The sequence below is a fragment of the Phymastichus coffea genome, unplaced genomic scaffold, assembly GCF_024137745.1.
Source record: "Phymastichus coffea isolate CEN01 unplaced genomic scaffold, Cenicafe_Pcof_1.1 PCOF00159, whole genome shotgun sequence".
NCBI classification, from domain to species: Eukaryota; Metazoa; Arthropoda; class Insecta; order Hymenoptera; family Eulophidae; genus Phymastichus; species Phymastichus coffea.
The window spans coordinates 211,956-224,200 of NW_026706970.1; positions in this window are offsets into that span (position 1 = coordinate 211,956).

A 12,245-nucleotide genomic window follows, 5' to 3' on the forward strand; every position below is an offset into this window, starting at 1 on the left:
CGAACATACGAATTGGATAAGAGAACAGATATAAAGGACTTCCATGACTCTCTTGTCGAGGATAAATAAATAAATACCATCGCTTTGGTAATTTCCAATGACAACGTGTAATTATTCATAATTAATCGGATTTCATCAACACTTTTCAGCGAAATACCATTGCAATAACTCAATTTGTGAGATTATATATCAAACAATCATATCCTCGCGAACGCGGTATTTATATGGCAGTACGAGTCGATTAGCAATCGAAATTCCTTAAATTCTCAATCATTCGATCAAATTAATCGACGGTTGACATCATTCGAATATTCCCAAATAAACTAGCTCCCGAAAATTAACTCTCGCAAATAAAAAAACGGGCAAACCAAACAGTAGGCAATCAACAGAGCGAGGTAGACAAAAAGGAAAAACTCGTTGACCCCAAAAGCAAAACAACGAAAACAAGAGAGAGAGAGAGAGAGAGAGAGAGAGAGAGAGAGAGAGAGAGAGAGAGAGACAGAGAGCATATAGGTAGTTGCATGGTCGGCAGTTAGCGCGTATACTGTTTACCGTCTCGTCTACCACGTTGGCCCGATAAAAGCCAATCGGGATCCTAAACTAACCGAACGCCCACGCGCGCACGTACGTATAGCTGTACATAGTTATCGTGCGCGCAAGTTTAGCTGATGGACCGATCAGGCTGCAGAGAGCCGCGGATCTCTCGCCGGTAGACATAGCGTAATTGGTTACGAGTTGGAAACTCCTCATTTCCACGGGAGAGGGGCTTTCCGCGATCGCTTGTTTATACACACTACTTGGGCTGAACGCGCGCGACCTGATACATCATTGCGTACGTGTAATTTCGCCAGATCCGATTGTGTGACGCGACGTGGCATGGCATCTATCGCGATTGCTCGTTAGTCGGAGATGGGCTTTGCTAATCCGCGACATCGCGGTATCTCATCCATGTCTCTCTTCGCGCTTGGCTTTCTTTCTTCGTTCTTGATTGTTTCACGACGTCGCTTTTGCGCTACATTTTGATACGCCGAGACAAATTATCTCTGCGGTTTCTCTTTGCGAACAATGACGTTTGCCTTGTGCGTAGAACGAGCTTGAATCTGCACTCCTTTTCGCACTGAGGAATTTTTAAGACGAGTATATTTGACTCGCGGGCGCAAAGGCAACTTCTGAAAGTTCCTGGAAAACTTACATTTATCCTTGATCTCAGTCGTAATATGTTCTTTTTTTAACGACGCGATTTTATCAAGTAGAGCCATTGCGTGCGCGTTAAAAATTGTCCATAAACACCTCCATGCTTATGACTTGTCACGCATTAGACGCCTCAGAAATAGATATTACAGTCGAGTAGTACACCCGATTAATTTTTAGTATCTCTGCAGCTAATTCGTGGTATCAACAAATCTGTATTCATAAAATTACAGCACACGCGGAGATTAGTTACACTATTAGGTCAATGCTTACATCGAGCTCGGTTGAATGTAATTGCAGTGCTACTGCGATAGGCAAGCTGACACAGCTCGCCCAATTTGCCAAGATTGTGGGTATACATGCAGGAGCCAGATATATACGACGGTCGTTACACAACCTTCAAGATTGAGTTCCGATAAGCTTTATCGCCCAGAATCAAAGAGCGTATCGACCACGCAAATGTCTCATTATGTTGATTCATGAGATTCCTTAGCGTTCAAAAATTTCGACGAGAATTGTGCATTGGCTAGTATAGTCGTGTCCCTTATTCCAAAATACAATTTCAACGAGTGAACACCAGCTCAAGTATCATTGAAAACAGTAACTAATCCTGTCGTTAATAAATTGCATGAAATCGGCGCTCTATTACGCCGTGACACCACCAGCAAGCTAGTTTTATTCGTCGACAATCAATACCGAACCAGCTCTTAGTTGAAATTCGCGGTGTCGTCTAATCCGCAGTGACCTCGACTAAAGATTCAAATGCTAATTCCTCGTTAGCATCGAGCAGAGCGATTGGTTGGCGGATCTCGTCAGTGTCGACTGGCTCTTTCGCTTTAATCACTGCTTGGTCCTGAACTGGTACTTTACCTAATTTTAGGTGATACTTCTCGTGGAACACAACTGAAGCTATTTGATGTAAAAACACTATTATATTTGCACTACTTTCATTTGTGAAGAATGAACGTTTTTTTTTTTTTCATTCAGCTCTGGTTTTGAAGATACCACGACGTTTTATGTATACTAAATCTGGATATATTTATAAATTTATAGAAGACATTCCGCTGGCGGCTAGCTGTCAACGTAGTTTTTATACCAAGCATAAGGTATCAGGAGTACGAAGAGTAAAACATTTAATTTTTCGTTTCTCAACTACTAAGATATTATTTTTTTATGTTTGGTATACTATAGTCATATAAATCTTATGACTATGTGCTAAAATTATCACTAGCGTATCCCTAATATTTCAATCGAATGGTCATGTATCTTTATTACCAAATAATTCGTTATCCTAATTATTTACATATTAATATTAGTAACTGTGACAGTGGCGAAATCGCTCAGGCAATACTTACAGCGCACTTGGCTGTTCATTGAGAATCAATGCTGGCGATACAATTGGCATTGCACGGTATCATCGAAAAATCGTCCTTGCGATTTCGCATAAATAGACTACGAAAGAATACCTGCAGCACCGTCAGGCTTCCTCGCCATCGGCTGTAAACGATAACTCGTTCCTCTCCCTCTCTCTCTGTTTTATCGGCGAAGGTGTAATACGCCAGCGACGTTTTCGTACGTCATTTCTATCTGCCAGCGGAAGTAATTGCATCGCCGACAGTTAACAAGATTCTCTCGCGCGGCCGCGGCGAGCGCGCGGCATAATTGAATGCAAATTTCACGGGACCAGATGAATTGTAAGGATGTAGTCGTTTCGCCTTCTTTGAAGTGCGCTGCGCGCGCAAGTGCGCGTAATTTACGGGCGCGCGAGCATCTCGAATAAGTCGCTTTTATAAAACAGAGTTGGAGATTGTAATCGATGCTCTCGCGTCGGGCGTGCCTCGGGATCTACGACAAAATCACTCAACGTCTGCTTTGCTCGTCGTAATTATTCGCTCGATTTTCCCGGAAAACATTAATCAAAGCGTCAACTTCGATGTGGAAATTATTATCAACTCACAACGGAATATCGGCCCTTCCTTTCCTCGCTTTTTTTTTAACGCGGAAAGTTACTAAGGTTGCAGTATATAGGAAGGAAATGATCGCAAAGTAAGGGATCAAAACTTTTATCGCAGTGTCAATAAAGCTGCGCGTGACCCGATGGCAGCTGCTAAACAGACATCTTTTTATGGCAACTTGCATAAAAGATACTTCCGAGTCTAATACGTCGGGTCCATAAGTCGATCGACGAAGAGGTGTCGATATCCGATAATGGGCGAGAGAAAAAAAGTGGAAGTGTTGTTTGCACGAGAAAAGCCCGGGACAATCTAGCGGGAACGAAGCGACGGGTAAAAAAAGCAACGCGGGAGAGATCGAATCGAGTAAATAATACCGAGAGCGCCGGATTTCGAGCCCCGACGCTCGCGCGACGAGTAATTATGAAGCTAGCAGTTGAGAATAGCTTGCCGACTAGTAATTGCCGGGGATTTGCTTGCACTCGACGCTTTGACTTCTTTGAGAGGGAGAGGGATAAACAGAGGACTGACAGTTGCAAAAACGTGAGCTTTTTTTCGCGTCTTCTTTATTTTCCAGTAAAGGATTCTTTTATATTCTGAAAGCTCGCATGCATGTAATTATCAGAATAGCAAATTACTTGTTACAGTGAGCAAATTGAATAATTATGAAATATTTAGCAGGCATAAATATAAATATAAAATCAACTTTTCAGTAGAAATGCATTTCGAGCACTAAAATATTCAGCGAGTGACATTTTCCTAGTTGAAGCATATTTCACCATATCTTAAATTTAGAAGAGCTTATTCTAGTTTACAAAGAGGATTTTGTAGAATTAAAAATGAAAGGAATATTTCGTATTAAAAGATACACGAAGTATTTGTTAAATCTGCGATGTTTGGAGAAAAGGGCACATAAGTCGCTTGTTAATGCATTTGTGATATTGTCAATATTGTCGCTCGAATCTTTTTATCGATATTACCTTATCATGTAATTCGATAACAGATTCAATGAAATTTTTGATAAAGTACGCAGAAACGTTCGAATTCATATTTTTTAATCTGCTTTGGAAATGCTGTTAAAATAATGACATTCCTTAAAAATTGAATATTTACGAGGATTTCAATGCAAAAAAATGTACAGGTGTTCCAGGAATGCAGTAAATTAAGTTTATGTCAATTTTCGTAAACATCAGAGAAATTAAAGTAATATTCTGCGAATAAATATTTTAAACGAATTCCTTGTTGCATTTAATTACAAAAGCAGCATGCTCTACGAGAATTCTACGAAAGCGCATACGCAGCAAAATAATAAGGTCGCGCGGAACGGGCGGAGCCAATAAAGATCCTCCGGACGACGCGAAATGTCAATTAAAGACAAGTGTTCCATACCTCGTAAGCGCAAGAAATACACGAGTTTCACTTGGGCATCGAGGTTCGACGTGTTCGAAGGCACTCGCAAACGCAGGCGAGGCGCACGTATCTATCGCCTATGCACGGCAAAATTCCATGCATACGTGAGCGTCTGCGCGGGATCTCGCGCTAAAGCGCTTTTTTCCTCTCCACGGCGCGACGCGTAGCGGCGACGCACTCGCTCCTTTGTCTCGTTTCGAATCCTTTTTTTACAGCTTTGCGGCCGCTTGCCGGTCTTTGCCCGGTTTCCTTGCGAGTCCGCTTTATCTTGCACGCCGCTGTCCCGCCCCGTCGCCCCGTCGCCCCGTCGCCCCGTCGCCCCGTCGCCTCGTTTCAAAATGTACTTTGCATGAAACGATACGCACGGCTATCTGCTGTACTCTCCTCCTCTGATTGATTGCGCAATATTTCACGTACCGGTGCTCGCGATCACGCGCCTTCTGCCTTTTTCCTTTTCCCTATTTTCTTTTTCGAGCGCGTGCTCGCTTAATTTTCATGACCGTGACGTTGTCGGGCGCAGGTGGAAACAAAAGAGGCAAGTCGGATCTAATAAATTCGACCAACATCGAACGAGCTTGAAAGACCAATTGGCAGGGAAAAACAATCAGAATCGATCCGATATATACTACGCGAGACGCATACCGCAAACTTCACGAAGCAGTGCGATATATATATATATATATATATATATATATATATATATATACACGAGTTATATCCATTATAATGCGAGCATTAATTCACAATGGCGCCGCGGAGAAAGCCAGTACCGAGAGGATTGGGCGCATAGAGAGCGAATGCGGATCGAAAGGATGCGGCGGCGCGGTCAAAGGATTTCGCGTGCGACTAGAGCCGTGCACAAAGTCGGCGTCGGGCTTATCGCGTAAGCAGCTTTCCTCGATTGTTATTTCGCCTCGCGGCGCGCGCTGTGCCGAGCGCTATCACAGTCCCCCACACACTGATTCATGCCTTTTCAATGCTCTCCGATATCACTGCACGCGGGTCTTTGACGTACGCCGGTTGCCGAGGTGGCGCGGAATCATCCGTTAAGTGGGATGAAGATTTTCAGGTGCACGCGTGCGGTCGGCGCTCGAGCAATTACGCGCTTGGAAATCGCGAGGACTTTGACGTTCATCGGACTGTCCTGAGTTATTGCCCGAGCGTAAGCCAACCTCATTTCTAGCCCATTGCCAGCGAAAGCTAACCTACGCGAATCACGCCAGCGTCATCTCGATCAGCCAGTCCTAAGACTCCAGTCCTAAGTCTTTTGACGAGTCCCGAGGCAAGTCTTCATCCGGCAACTATGCAATTCGCAAATATTGCGATTGGGAAAAGAAAACGCGAAACGCGACGGGAGCCCGTTTGGAAGCGACGACGAGCGCTGAATCGGAATGTACGACAAATTTCCGCGAGGCGCAATGTTGTTTGCGCAAAGAGAGAAGCTCTAATTGATTTTCCGCGCCGCCGTGAGAGCACAATTGGGGCGTTTCGCGCTCGCGCTGTTGAGCGGCGCACCGACGACAGCGACGACGAGGACATTTCAATTCCCGAAAGCGCCGAAAGTTGAGCTTTCTTTCGCGAGCGGCGGCTCGTTCGCTCCGTTCCCCTTGCGAGAGCACGCAAGACGAACGCGCGTACGCGGCCGTACCGAAAATAATGAGATTACGCCCGCTCGTTAGTTCGGCGGTGGGGCGGGGTGGCTCTTTAAAGCTCTTTAACGAGCGCGAGGGAGAAATTTTATTCGAATTTCAGTGGCAGCAGCGCTATTCTTTGATCAAACGAACGTATCCGACGGGTTTCCGCGGACAGAGAAAAGCCCGACGAAGAATAATAATCGGCGAGAGAAAAAGGGGGAAGCTTCGACTACGACTGTGCACTTAAGCAATTACGCCGCTGGAATTAATCGAGAGGCTGGCTTATTCAGCCAGCTACCCGCGTCACTGAATGCTAGCGCCCAACGCCAAAGGCGCATCCATTAGAGATCGCAGTCGTGCGGATTACGGCTTTCAAAGATGCAGATGCGATATGCTTCTCGATAGAAGCTGTTCTCCTCCCCCCTCTCCGTCTTTATCACGATGACGACGAGGAGATGAAAGATTCTTTTTTTCCTCTTTCTGCTGTTGCGGATGCTCTTTTTTTTTTTTTATCGAGTAGAGCTTTGAAGCATCGAAAACAGTATTGGCAGGTATGCATCGAGTAATTTTTCAGTAGAAACCACCATTTACCCGTTGAAGGAAACACGTGTGTTCTCTGTCGAACGAACAATTAAGATCGTTTACTGTACAGTACGAAGAAAAAAGCAACGTTGTGTGATGAGACTTTTTGCGAAAAACGACGTTGACACGATGCGAATAAACTCGGCGCAGATTGGATTCCTCGCCAAATATAGGAAGAAAGTCTACAACAAAGCTCGGAACAAAGAGAAAACGAATCGTTACGACACTTTCCGGCAATCGAGTTTTGCTTTATTCCAATGCCGCTGACGTGAAATCAATTCGGCGCGTTCGCGCGCGCCTCAAAAACGAAATCCATCGATCGACACGTCACCGATATCCCCCAATCATATGAGATTCATTTCGCGCCGTACGTCGTCGAGCGCGCGCATAAAAATATCGCACTGAAATTCATAACGGCAGCACGCCTCCAAACTAAGAAACAGCCCGAGCGCGAGAATGAAAAAAGGCAGTTGGTGTACAACACAAGTCCTAGCGAAACAGCTGCAAGCTCTCCCAAAAAAAAAAAAAATTGTTTTTAATTGGGGGAGGGTCCGTCCCACGGCGGCAAAACGTCTTCCAATTACGAAACAATGAGCGTCGGCGTATAGTTCACGCGTCGTTAGGCATAAGGCTCGAAACTCGGCTGCTGCTGTGCTGCGGCTTATTTAAATTCCTCTCGCCGAGCAACTTGGGCAATAAGCGAGTTTCCACCGAGATGCCTGCGCTGCTCCTCCTCTTCGTCTTTTTTTCCTCTCGCTTTGCCCGCTCGGACGCGCAAAGAGGAATAATTGATATTTCAATCTCGAAGAATGCTTCCCCCTCGAAGCTGATAATTATTAAGTTATTTATTTTACTTTCGTCCATGAATATTTACGTAACGGAGCTGCCATATTTTTGTAAAGGTAGACTCTTATTTAAATTTCAAACGTGCTGCAATTATCATGCTATGACTTATGTTCGATTTACCGTTAGCCCATTTGTTCAAGGTCTGACAGTTACTCGGGACTTTCGAAAACAAGTGTACGTGCTTTTTGCTGCGTGTAAATATTATTTCAAGTTCACAGTCGCGAGTGCTACGAGTGTAACAATTACTTATCACATGGGAATCCCAACGTATTCAAGAATGAACTTTGACACTTCGATAACAGAGTATATATATATATGGGTGTATGCGTGTCATATATTTGTGCTCTGTCTGGAAAACAAAACAAAAGGAAAATTTATGAAAATATTAGATTGTTAGATTCGACTGAGAAAAATAAACAAACAAACGTCAAACTTCGAAAAAACATCAAACTTTCAGTTGGTTTGTTTATCTACATTATGTGTTCAGGTAACATGAATGTCGTTGAAAATACGTTTATTTTAAATAGTTTTGGAGCAAGCGAGATCTTCGTCTTGTCGCTCAGTCTGAGAGCGTAAAGACAAGGTAAAAATGTTAAATTGGGAAAGTGCGAAGACAGCGTACCAAATCAAGATGGAACTCGCGATCTCCTACTTACTGGTTTACTGAACCGTTTCGAGTCTCACTTGGGATACTGTTTCTCATTTTCTTAGTTTACCATCTTTTCCTTGTCTTAAAGTTTTGAGAGCTAACAATTGAGAGCTGAAAATCCCAATTTATTTCAAAAAATCGTAAAATAAATTTGCGAATGAAATCGGACGTAAAGCAGAATTTAGTTAATAATTTATGTAATAGCACGATTAATTATTAGTTCGCTGTATGAAATGGCTGCGTGAACAATCGAAATGGAATGTTTTATTCGTCAACCAAAATAATACAGAGTTTATCGGTAACGCAAGCACAATTAATCGAGATCTTACAAACTGGTGTAATTTGAAGTTTAAAGAAAGAATTGATAATTAAGTATTATATCGACATATGAACATCAAAAAAGAAAAGTAAAAAATCTCATTGATTGCAATATTTAGAAAGAGAATAACTAAAGCTGAATAATTAAATCGACCGGGCACTATCAGCAAGTTGCAAAAGCAAATTGTTTAACTTAATTGACTCCCCAAAGTATTCGCAACGACGACTTTACGCCAAAGATTACGGTAAAACCAAAATATAATTTAAAAAGAGTACGCGATAAACACCTCTTTCCACTTAAGTCCCGCGAATTTTCATAGAGCCCACAAGAAGTGAGAGGAGTCGTAAGTTCATTTTGAAGCTTGCGGAAAAGAGGCGTAGAGAGAGAGAGTGAGAAAGAGCTCCAAAAGTTCTCTGGTTTCTTTATTGACAATAGGGAAGGAGAGAGAGAGAGAGAGACCGCAGTAGTGGCTCTTTCTGAACGGTGCAATGCAACTCGCTGCGGAGCTTAATTCCCTTATGATACTACAGAGGCGACACGAGAGACACTGATTTCATTACGGTCTAGAGGGAAGAGAAGATGTTGGCTGTCGGCTGCTTGACGCGGATATATGTGCGAACAATGCAAGCGAAGTTTATACGAATTATACGAAACTTTATCCGACGTTGATTTGCTCGCGACGAATTTACCTTGATTTGCGCGTTACGAGCGATACGTTATGCGAAAATTAAATTTGTCTCTGGTTAAAATGTCGCGCGAGAGACTGCTACAGATACTTATACACATAGCAAGGTTGCGGGACGTGTCCGTGCAATTATTTTCTGCTCGTGTTGTTTAGCATGTATGTTGTGTGTTAAGAGGGAGGAAGGAAAAAAAATACAGCGAAGTCGTATGAACGTCGACTTGATGCAATGTACCACATATGTCTGCTAATGAGCTTTACTCTTCGGAGACAAGAAAGCTTCGGTCTTTTATTTTTGCTCTCTATGTAGTGAAGTTATTGTTGGTTGTTATTAAGCGCGACGCGCCACTGGCTTTTCAACTGCGCTGTACACTCACCATCGACACATAATGCCCCATTTAAGAGCTGCGCGCGTGCGCAATTATCGCGCGGAAGCAATCGCGAAGCAATCGCGACCAACATCCTCTTAGCGGTCATCCATCAAACCCGTAGCTCCAAAGTGTATTACGATGACTAATTCTCAGTTGTCGCATAACGAGCGTGGAGAAACAGACATCTCTTGACGTTTCTATGATTGAAATGGTAAGAGTCTCGGTCGTCTTTATTTATAGCTCACCCTCCCTCGCGAGCACCGGCAGCAGTGAAAGCTCCTTATGCCCGACAATTCGTAATACCCGTAAGAGGCTTAAAGCTCGATGTTAGATAAGGAAAACGGGAGCGAACTCGCGAAAAAAAAAAGGAAAAAAGCTGGGCAAGCTCGGATACGACGTACGTCGCCTCGGCCGAGGTGAAATTGACGCTTGCGATATTATTCATTACATGTCGGAGTGCTTTGAGCTTTTCGATTTGTGTGTCGTAATGGACGAATGATGTCGTGCTATGGTTTGGGAATTCAAATTACAATGTCAGCGCTGTTCCTCTCATCGACGCAGCCCAATACTTTGGGGTACAAAAAATTCGAGCCGTTATTGTCAATTACGGAAAAACATAAATCGGCGCTAAGATCAGCGCCCGTGAAGGTTCTGCACCGTAAATAAATTATTCCTTCAACTGCATATGCAATTTGTCCATTAAACTGTACAATATGAAGGAACAACAATAAACTACACATTACTCTGACAGCTACGCAAAGCTCTTTTGCCTCATCTCTATCAATCTACGATCCAATCGTCGAAATTACGTATCGGACCGAAAAGCAAATAATCGAGGGGAAAACTCGCACGTGTGCCAAGAGCCCGAGCGAAAATCTCACGCGTGATCGAAATTGCACATAGTGTATTTGCGTGTCCGCGGTTGTTATTGAGAGCGGAGTCGCTCGCTTCCCCCGACCCCAAAGGGAACTTGCGGGAAGCCACATCGCGAAACGATATCGCGCTTTCCGCGGCCTGACTTGGCGATTTCATTCGCGAGCACTTTCTTGTCGAGAGATGCGCTTTATTGCGCGACTTTTCAATGACTTTGCAGCTTCGGGAACCGTTGGAATTTTTCGCAAAGAAAAGCGTTTCTTATCGCATTAGAGTCGGACGGCTGTGCGCTGAAGAACACCTCGTCGATAATAATTCGCATAAATAGGCACTTTCGAGTTGCTGAGCAAACGCTAGATCTCGAGGCCGCCCAACTAGGCGACAATTGCCACCGCGCGATCGTATTAATTACGCTTGATCGATAACATGACGAACGCGGTTTCCGAGAAATGGGAAAAAAGAAGAATGATAAGGTTTCGCAAGAGTTTACGTGGAAACAGTGCCGTGCAGACTCCCCGCTATTCGTCACGCTGAGTCGGTGTGGCGCGCGAGCAAAAACACCTTGCAACAATAACGGCAGTTAAACTAACATTCGTTTCTCGGGAACTGTTTAACAAAATGCCGTACACCTGGCACGTCTCTCTCTCTCTCTCTCTCTCTCTCTCTCTCTCTCTCTCTTTCCCAGGAGGAAGCTTTTCTTCTTGCTGCTTCGCCCTATTATCGATCAACTGTCAGCCAGTGTTCGCGTATCGCGCGAATGAACTGTCATTCCGAAAGTGTGCGTACGCGACGCGACGTAATTTTCTCACTTTACACGCGAGTTAGTTTCGTGAAAAGCTCGCAATTCTCGATGGTTTGAGCGCGTCCTCTGCGACTGGCGTGAACGATTCATCGGGATTTCGACGCTACTTTTCGAAAAATACAGCCACTGATGGATCGTATTTCTGGAAATATTTCGCGAGGGTTACGGTAATACGGCAACGTGTTTTTTTTTCTTTTTTTTTTTATTTAAAAAGGCCCACAGTTCCGAATGAAATGAGTATTCATAAAAGCGATGTTAATGAAACTGCCGCGCGAAAATTCTATTTCAGTCAATGCGCTCGCGCGTTTTGTTATTCAATGCGTACACATTCGCACGTGCGAAATGGTCCTAAAAATACTTCAGAGGGAAACGCGTACGATCGCTAATGAAAACGATCGCGCTGACAAATTTATAACAATCGCACGAGTGCACGTAGTCTTTAAAGTCGTCTAATAAAACGTGCGAAGTTTGATTTGTAAGCGACCTCCTTACGACGCCGCGCTTTGCAACATCCAGCGACCTTTAACGAAGTTGGAAGCGTGCACATTTACGCAACGCCTGTATTAAGAATGCATAACTACGAGGCAAACATAAAAAAGAAGCAGAGTATATATATGTGAATTGTGATAATGAAGCCATTCAATGTTGAGGTCGATAGAAACAACGAAAACCGACGGACTGTAATTACGAGGCCTCTCCCTCCCATCCATCATCTCGTAAAAGAGGTGATCTCGAGAAAGATTGACACGGGAGATAAGTAGCTGTTGTTAATCGCGACTGCGTGCGGTTTAAAAGCACCGTTACCAAGTACGCGCGGAAAAGCCGGATTTTCGAGAAGCATCGTAAATCTACGCGCACCGCTGCCATTGGCGGCGATTATCAGTTGGCAGTTTTCCTCGTGCCACGTAAACACTAGGATCCCGATGCGGGATGC